Below are 10,124 nucleotides of genomic sequence, written 5' to 3' on the forward strand. Positions count from 1 at the left end.
GTGAGTTTTTGGTGTCTTTTTAAGGCTTTGTGAAATGAATATTTGAACAGCAGACACAACACATAGGGAATATACCTCCAAACCCTCTTCATTTTTTGGGCCACTCAAGAAAATGTGCCTGAAATACGTCCCTAGATATCTGCATTATCAAGTAAAACAGGCTCATTGGCTCATTCTGGCTCATTGTCACAACCTAGTTGTATCCACAGTAATTAATAATTAGCTTTGTGTCTCTCCTGAGCCATAATGATCCTAGGGCATCGATGCATTTTTTTGTATATTTTCTTCTCTTTTTTTTTTTTAAAGATCCTGAATACCTGAAATTATGATAGTGCAGGGATCATATCATCTTAGCATCATTTCTGGGATTCTGGAGAGGAACAGAGGCATGGTCAGTGATAGTCCTTTTTATTCCACCACTGCCCACCAGGGCAATAATTTCATTGCAATAACTTCCAGCTCTGGGATGTTGCATTCCTATGCACAGGGGAGCATTGTAAGAGCAAAGGTATACTGTTAAAGGACCATGGAAATTGGGAAGAACTTAATATGGTAGTTTCGTACACATTACCTGTTGGGAGAATCTATTGTACTTCCCCAAGCTGTAGTTCATGGAATCATAGAAGTGCTTAAGTTGGACGTGTTCATGAGATATTGCCTAGTCCAACCACTCTGGCCAAGCAGAGTCAACAAGAGCACATTTCCCAGGACAGTGTCTGGTCATGTTTTGAATAACTCCAAAGACCAAGACTTTAAGACCTCTCTGGGCAACTTGTTGCCAGTGTTTGGCCACCCTTTAAAATTAAAAAAACAACAATAAAAAAAAACCAAACCAAACCAAACCAACCAACCAACAAAAAAACCAACCAACCAAAAAAAAAAAACAAACAACACACCCCAAAACAAACAAACAAACAAACAAAACCAACCCAAACCAAAAAGACCAGAAGAGTGGGTTTTTTGTGTTAAGATGGAATTTCTTGGTGTTTTGATTTGTGCTAATTGTCTCTTGTCTTTTATGAGAAGAGTCTGACTCTTTACACACTCCTTTCAGGTGTTAATAAGATGCCCTGCCATGCCTTCTTTTTTCTGGGCCAAAAGTCCAATTTCTCTCAGCCTTCCCTTTTGAGACATGCTCCTATCTATTAATTGACTTCATGGCCCTTTGCTAGAATTGCTTTCTTGTCCTGGTGAGCTCAGAACCTGATGCAGCAGTTCAGAGGTGTTGTGCACCCTCTGCTGAGTAGAAGGGGAGGATAGCCTCTCTCAGACTGATGGTGTTGCTCTTTCTAATGTAACACAGCATGCTGCTGGCTGCCTTTTCCATGAGAACACTCTTCTGGCTCGTAACCAACTCTTTGCCTGCCAGGACTCCTGGGGCTTTCTTTGTAACCCTGCAAAGAACAGATCAGCCACCAGTGTGTGCTGGTGTATGGGGTTGTTTCTCCCCAGGTACAAGACTTGACACTTCCTCTTGTTGAACCTCATGATCTTCCTGTCAGCCCATTTCTCCAACCTTTCATGGTTCCTCTGAATCATAGCACAAACATCTTGTGTATCAGTCACTCCTCCCAGTTTTGTGTTGTCTACCTCACAAAAGTGCTAGCTGGCATGAACCTAAACTATGTCAGAGAATAAGGTAACAGGCAAGCAATATGTACGGTCAGATGCTTATGGCTTGAATTCACTCTCCAGCCATCCCTACCTAATATGTCAATATGAGTGTCACCTAAGTCAGGAGGGCACTGATTTATTTTTCCCTGATAACAAATGGTCACGGTATATAGTCTATATGCTATTCTAGTATCCTATAATAAAAATTTATAAAAGCTGAAATACATAGGCCTAGAGTATAAATGTTTTTCTTTTACTAGTCAAGACAACACTGAAGGTTTTTAGTTCCCAGCGCCCCGATCACCTAATTCTATTTTCTGTTGTTTGTTACCTAAACACTAAAGCACTGTTTAAGTTGTGTGTCAAACAGTCATCCTCCACCATGACTGACACCAGAAATCCCAGTCAAACACAGTGACTTTAGTAAAACCAACTGGGAAATAGCACTGATTCATAACAGTAGTTCAGCTAATGAGGGTGTTGAAGAACAAATGCTTAGAAATGCAAACATGACAATAAAACATTGATCAGAAGCAAGTGCAAAATCAACCTAAAGGTAATGGTGGCAACATTAGGTGAATGATCTATTTATTTTCTGTTTAAACTTATGAACTTCAATAACTGATGTACATACCTGCTTATTTGACATCCAGGTAGATGTCTTTCCAAATTAATAGGATTATTTTATGTCAAATTATCAAAACTGTTCCTAGAATTATTTGCATCAGTAAAAGGAATATCTTATAATGGCCAGACTAAATCACACTCTACACATTTCATTTCAAAATCAATATATAGCACTGCGATATTTTGGCTTGATGAAGGTCTGTGATACATACAAAACTTCAAGGAGCTTTCAAAATTGTATTTTCTCTGACTGCTGAGTACCTTTGTACTTTTATATCCATAATGAAGATTAGTATGAAATTCAATCCCTCCACAAAATTAAGTAGTAGACACAAAATTAAATACTGAAATGGAAGCCTTCATTTGGCTGAAATTAATAATAGACTATAAGCATTCCAATAAGTCATGAAATGAGCTTGTGTAATGCTTTAAGTACATAAGTTGGATATCTCCACTTGTGTGAGTTCAAAAGCCAGGAAGGCACTGATTTATTTTTCCCTGTTAAGAAATAGTCACAATATGTAGTCTAGCTGATTTTACGTTGTACAGATAAATAGGAAAAAATATTTAATATGACAGGTTAAGGAAAGATGGAGGATTATACTGAAGTGCAAGACTGTAGAGCACATGACAAATGACTAGTCTGAGTCTTTGAAGCAAGTGATATGAAACAGTCTGCAAAGGATAGTGTCACCCTCTCAAGGAAATAAGTCTGATTCTGATTCATAAAACCTTTATCAGTTTTATGCTACAGTTGCTTGATTAATTTCAATTTATTTATAATAAACTGTAGAAGATCAGAATCAGGACAAAGTAATAAAACCACAGATCGTCCATTGTCCTATACTTTGCTCAGGCACTGATAATGCACACATGCCATAAAGCTGTGTCAGTCAGATGTGCTGAAAGACGTTATTTATGCTACATGGTTATGGAAATCTAATTCATATTCTGAGCAAGATTCTGATACCATAAAGCCTTGCTTTGTGGTTAATATTGAAACTGTTTTTAAGAACTCGCATACATAAATTTTTACAGAACAAATTTACAAGTGCATCAAGATAAAAATCAATGCTTTATTGAAGTATGTTAAAATCTGAAGGTGCTTGTAATAGTTGAAACTTTGAACTTTCACCAGCAGAATATAGCATGAACCCTAACATTTTTATTACACTGAAGTAGCAGAATATGAGTAGATTGCATAGTTTTAAAAGAAATATTCATATGAGAATTTTCAGCATAAATTAGTACTGGCAGCACAAGTTAAGCTACAGGGCACGTTAACTGTAGAAAGTGCTTTGGATAAAACTGTCAGCTGCAGGGTTATAGAGTATCAAAGAAAGCATTGAAAATGTCTCCAGCCCAAAGGGTCAACTCAAAGGAAGTTGAATTCTTCAATGTGATTAACAAGCCTGTTCAGAATGTATAGGATTTTATAAATATAGAGAAAGGTATAAAACCTAGCTCAGGCATATTATCTGGACAAAAAGAAACATATCAAAAAGTAATGAGCACTAACAATGAAATGGAGAAGAAAAGTTTGTTGAGAAAAGCAAAAGAAAAATATTCTAAATCATCTTCAAAACACCTTTTTACTTCTTTTTAAGGAAAGTACATAATCTCCGACAAAAACAATATAGAGCGCATTGTATTGTTTTGGTTGACTTGAAGGGGCATGCTGTAGAAAGAACTGCTAATGAAAATGCGGCAGCCATCCTGAGTGTTGTTTAGCGACAAGCACTCAGTATGCTCCGCCTCTGACATGGTGTTCTTCCATCTTTCTCAGACAAAAGTTGGAAATGCATAAATATTTCTGAACAACCTGTATATCCATTTTCACCCTTTTTTTCCACTTTTGATTTGTCTACAGCTGTATTGTAAAACTCTGGAAAATGTCACTGAACATTTTTTTAATAGCTTCCTAAATAATAATTCAAGATCTTTCACAGAGTTGCACCAAAATTTTTCAGTATTGTTAAATATTTCTCAAGGGTTGATTTCTGTGCTGTGATTTTGCTTCAGCAAATACATTTAAAATACTTCAGGACATGAAGGTTTCCACTCTGGCCACAAGGCTTCCATTTGGAGCTATGATTACCTCTAACAATTGCATTGAATGCTAAGATAATGAGAATTAAATAAAAAACTTTTTTTTTTTTTTCTCAATAGAGAAACAGCACATGTGGGTTTGTATTTGTTATTCAATTAGCAGCTTTAAATAATCAAAGCAACAGTGTTGTTACAGTGATGATGTAAAGATTGTTGCACACAGTGGAGACTATATATTTTTTTTATTAAACAAACAAATTATGTATAGAAACACAGGTGAGCTTTCAGGTGAATTCCAAAGCCTTTTCAGGTCATCGTTCTGGTTATTTTCCCGGAAAACACTGATGCTGTTGTGGCCATTCTGATAGTGGCAATTCTTTTGAATCTTCACAATTATTCACAGAGTTATTTTCATTCATTCACATCCAGTAAACACGTAGTAGATTTCAGTTACTCCAGTTGTCTGAACAACAAGCTGGGAAACATTTAGTCAGACCATTTAAAACATTTTTATTCTGATGACACACTCTTCAGAAGTCTCGTGTTTCTGCCACACGTTAGGAAAGGAACTATAGTATTTGAATTATTTTAATAGGTTGCTGGAGGACAATCAGCAAAGAATTGTTTTTCCCTTGTAGTGTGGAGTTACAATTTACCTGACATGCCATATTCAGCAAGAATAAGTAGGTGTAGTTGCAATTGCTATTTCTTCCTAAGAAGAATATTTTTCTGTGCAGAAGTTGGGGCTGTGCTATACTATGCCTTTCTATTATGAAAACATATGATCACATATACTTTGTTCCTGCTTAAAAATGTACATTGAATGCTTTCATGGTGAGAAGTAGATAGTCTTTCTTAGGATGACACCAGCATGCACAGTTAAGGGTGGTAAAAAAAAGAACAAGTATCTTGAAATCTCTTCAAATGTGGTATGGGAGGTTAGTACCATGCTATCCTACGACAGGATAGCATTATTTAGTTGACTCTACTTCTTTTCCAACTGGAGCACATATTTTGTTTTGCAGTTTAGAAGTCATCAGAAACTGTTGAAAGAAGGAGGTCTTACAGTTTTTGTATGTTCAGTAATTACAGTTGTTTAGACCACACTGTGCTTCTGTGGCCCTGCAATACTAAGTTTTTGAATAGAGAGCAAGAACAAAAAGCCTCATCCTTTTATACTTAGTGAGTTAACTTTTCTGCTTTCGCTGGCATGTGTGGCCAAACACGATTCAAAGATACAGAGGTGAAACAGCCGAGTGAGAATGGAGAGCATCAGTCTAGGTCAAAATACTACCTTGTGCAATTCAGTTTCAAACATTATCTATAAACAGCCATTAAAATTCTAATATCCGAGTCTTAGACAAAATTTAAATAGAGGAGCAAATGACCAAACATTAATCAGGTCTCTTGACAAAGGTTGAGGAAATGGAAAGTGATGATAACTCATTCTTGCCATAGTTTTCACATAATCATCTCATGACCTTCCTAGGTTACTGAGCTGTATGTTATCCTAAAGTTTATGGATAGGGACTGAACCTTTTCTCTCCCTGCTAATACCTTTTCCTCAAGTTTTACTAGTGTTAACTACTTCTTTGTTTTCACAGTTTGTACCTGGTTGTCTTAAGGCTTCAAATACGAACTGACAAAAAAATTCTGATGTTTATATTTTCTGAGGTCCTTTAAACTAAACCTTAATTTTTCATAGGTCTTGTAACAGATTGGATGTATTGTTGTGTGAGGTTGCACTGCACAAGCCTCTTATTATAACCACTCTTTAACAACTTGTAGAGAAAGACCTTTTGAGAAAATGTAAACAGACTACAGCACACATACAATTATTTATGTTTATTTGTCTTAAGGTGGCAGCAGCAGCACACTGGGCACCTCCAGAGCTACATTTGTCTGTTCTATCTGTAGACAAGATTAGTGCAACTCTTTATTCAATAGGGGAGCTGAATGGGATCTTGATGATGTCTGTTGTATGGGGTCTTTATGAAAACAAAGCCCAGTTTTTCAACCTTATAGTGTTCATTCTTTGACATCTGTTAGAGACATAAACCATTTAATATCACATTGAAGTTCTTGGTATGTGTCACTGTAGTTTAGCTGGAGAATTATAAGGCTGTCACTGTGAGCAGCGACCATGTATACATGTTTTCATGAGCATAATTCATCTCAAATTACCTTCTGTAGTGATTAGTAAGGTCTATGGGACATAATACGGAAATAGTAGAGTGCAAATCTACTATGGTATGACTCTTCAAAACCCATAAGGTTTCTGTACTTTGGCATATTGAATTCTAAACGACTTAAACAAAACACAGTTGATCTAATATGTTCTGAATCACTCTCCTGTTTTCTTTAAGTATGAAACCTACTGGACCTTTGCCTGATTTCCCAAGCCAATATCTGAATAAACTAATAATTGTCCCTCAGGTTTCCTTTATTACTGCATCTTCTTGACTCCATATCCCACCTACTGTATCAAGTTGCAAATATGTATTTCCACCCAGGTAAAAGGCTAAAAAACCAAAAATTCAGATTGAAAGCCTGGAATGAGTCTGTATGATAAGAACTGGCATTTTACCAAGTGTATTCCCAAAGCAAATGTGTTTTTCTTCCATAAATGACTTTATCTGCAAAATCTTCAGATTCATTTAAGTGCTAACTGTTTCTTAGCAAAGTTTTGCAGGACTGATACTGCCAGGAAATATATTTAGATAACACCAAAATCAGGATGTCTCTGCATGTGATGCTTAGAAAAGAAATAGCTGATAGTATAGCTAGGTTTTTTTTTTTTTTTTTCATCAGAAAATGTAGTTCTAGTTATCAACTATGCATTGTATGCAAATAGTGAAGCTGGGGTAATAACTATATAGTCAAAAATTTACTGGCTAATCACTCAGTGATAATGTGATGTTTTATGATCAATATCAGTCACATTAGAATGGCCAAGTTAGTAAAAAAATGCTGATGAAAGGCATTTTCTTTTGTGAAGAGAAAATTATCAAATTACTGGGATAATCTGACAAATGTAACACTCTTCACTATGTCTCTCACTGACCCAGAAGGGTGCAATTTTCATGACTATAAAGTTGTTCTTTTCGATGTATGTAGTTACTGCATGCAATTACATATTGCATGCTGTTGCCACCTTCATGTATGAAAGCATATTTCATACAGTTATTATACCCTGAATAATTTTGATTTTTACAACAGTCAGAACTGTAAGGCAAAGGAGAACAAATTGTATATGATGTAAGTACTTTTCATATCTTCTCTGTCAAGTGATACACACATTCATTCTTTAGAAATGGTAACTGTACCTGCAGGCTCATAGACCTAAGCAAAAAAGAAAAAAACATAAAAGATACCCCAGAGAATAAAAACATTAGTCCCTTGCAATGAAAAGCTACAGTGGTGCAAAACAAAGAAAGCAATAGTAGGAAAAAAGGTTTTCCCACATTAGATATCCTAGATCCCACCTTTGTTATGCAAACCTGCCATACTTCAACAACACAATAGACAGTTCTCTTTAAATTTAAATAAATGGTGAGAAATAGGTGTTCCTGAGAGGTATAATGTTAGGCATTATTAATACTCAGTGTCTGGAACAAGTTTTCAGAGTGTTCTTATCTCATAGACCTGAACTCTAAGCTATATAAATATTGTCAAATCAAGTTCTCTGCCCCAAAATTGGCAGTAGGTACATACCATCCATTGTTACGAAAATCTCTGTGAAGAGAATGAAAACTAAGAAAGATACAAAGGTCACCAAAATGTAAACCAAGAAAACTTACTGAAGATACTTCACCATTTTAATAGTAATAGGGGAAAGTTTCAAAGTTGTTCTTCTTTACACACACATACATTTTTCTGCATATACTCACTATATACATATAAGAAAGTTGAGAACAAATGAGGCAGTTTAAAGTTTGATCAGAATCATAGAACCATGGAATCATAGAATCGTTTAGGTTGGAAAAGACCTTTAAAGTCATTGAGTCCAACGATAAACCTAACACTGCCAAGTCCACCATTAAACCTTGTCACATCTCCGTGTCTTTTAAGAACCTCCAGGGACGGTGAATCAACCACTTCACTGGGCAGCCAGTTACAGTGCTTCCCAACCCTTTCCATGAAGAAACTTTTCCTAATGTCAAACCTAAATCTCCTCTGGTGCAACTTGAAGCCATTTCCTCTCATCTATCACTTGTTACTTGGGAAAAGAGACCATCACCCACCTCATTACAGCCTGCTTTTAGGTAATGGTGGAAAAAGACAGGGTCTCATCAGAGCCTCCTTTGTTCGAGGTTAAACAATCCCAATTCCTTGAGCTGTTCCTTGTAAGACTTGTGCTCCAGACCCTTCACCAGATTTATTGCCCTTCTTTAAGCTCACTCCAGCACGTCAACATCTTTTTTCTTGTAGTGTGGGGCTCAAAACTGAACAGTGTTCGAGGTACAGCCTTGCCAGTGCTGAGTACAGGGGAACAATCACTTCCATAGTCCTGCTGGCCACACTATTTCTGATACAAGCCAGGATGCTGTTGGCCTTTCTAGCCACCTGGGCACAATACTGGCTCGTATTCAGCTGGCTGTCGACTCACACCCCCAGCTCCTTTTCTGCCAGGCAGCTTTCCAGCCACTCTTCCTCAAGACTGTAGCACTGCCTGGGGTTGTTGTGACCCAAGTGCAGGACCTGACATTTGACCTTGTTGAACCTCATACAATTGGCCTCAGTCCGTCAATCCAGCCTGTCCAGATCCTTCTCTATGGCCTTCCTACTCTCCAGCAGATCAACACTCCCATCCACTTTGGTGTTGTCTGCAAACATACTGAGGGTTCACTCAATCCCCTCATCTAGGTCATTGCTAAAGATATTAAAGAAAACTGGCTCTAATACTGAGCCCTGGGGAATACCACTCGTGCCAATCTGCCAACTGGACTTAACTCCATTCACCACAACTCTCTGAACCTGGCTGTTCAGCCATGTTTTTTACCCAGCAAATAATAGACCAGCCCAAGCCATTAGCAGCCAAGGAGAATTTTGAATTGCTGAGCAAGATCACAGTATCCTGCACTTTCTGGGCTAGATGAGACAATAAATGACATTGTAACAATGCTCTCTTTATTTCCTATCTTTGTTTCTTTGCTCCCTTATTTTTCATTGTGCCTACGACTACCTGTGTATCCTCCCATACACCTTAATATGCCTCATATGATCACCTCACAGAGCTGTTCTCCTTGCCATAATAATAAATTGCTCAGAAAATGTTAAATTGCATCTGATTATGACTATCATTCCAATGACACTGTAATTCCAAGGTCTGTGAGTTTTAAGGATTAACTTTCTTATTGGAAGTGAATCTAGAATTGACTGTTTGGGTTTCTTCTTTTGCATTTTCTCATCATAAAGGATCAAGGTTCCCTTACAGTTAAATTTAATTCTGATATAATGGGATTTATGGTGTGAATATATTTCCACCCTTCACTTGCAAACAGTTTCATGTTCTTAAGTTTATCGTTGCTCGATACATTAGCTACTCTGTAGTGAGACAAACAATGTACAGAATACCACAGTCAACACTAAGTAGTGGGGCCTGGGGCCTGCAGTACTGCCCTGATGTGCGATGTGTGGCACCACAGGAGAAAAGCAATGAGTGCTGAAGAACAGATAGTGGGCTTCCTTCACTCCTGGAGGCTCCATGCAGCATGTGAAGTCACTGTGCTTTTTACTCTGGGGTTTTCCACCTGTATGATGGAGCCCACTCACTCTAGCATATAGATACAGCTACATGTGGGATTTGTTAAGATGTTATTGGTGCCACAGAG

Source organism: Patagioenas fasciata, chromosome Z (assembly GCF_037038585.1).
Source record: "Patagioenas fasciata isolate bPatFas1 chromosome Z, bPatFas1.hap1, whole genome shotgun sequence".
Taxonomy (NCBI): Eukaryota; Metazoa; Chordata; class Aves; order Columbiformes; family Columbidae; genus Patagioenas; species Patagioenas fasciata.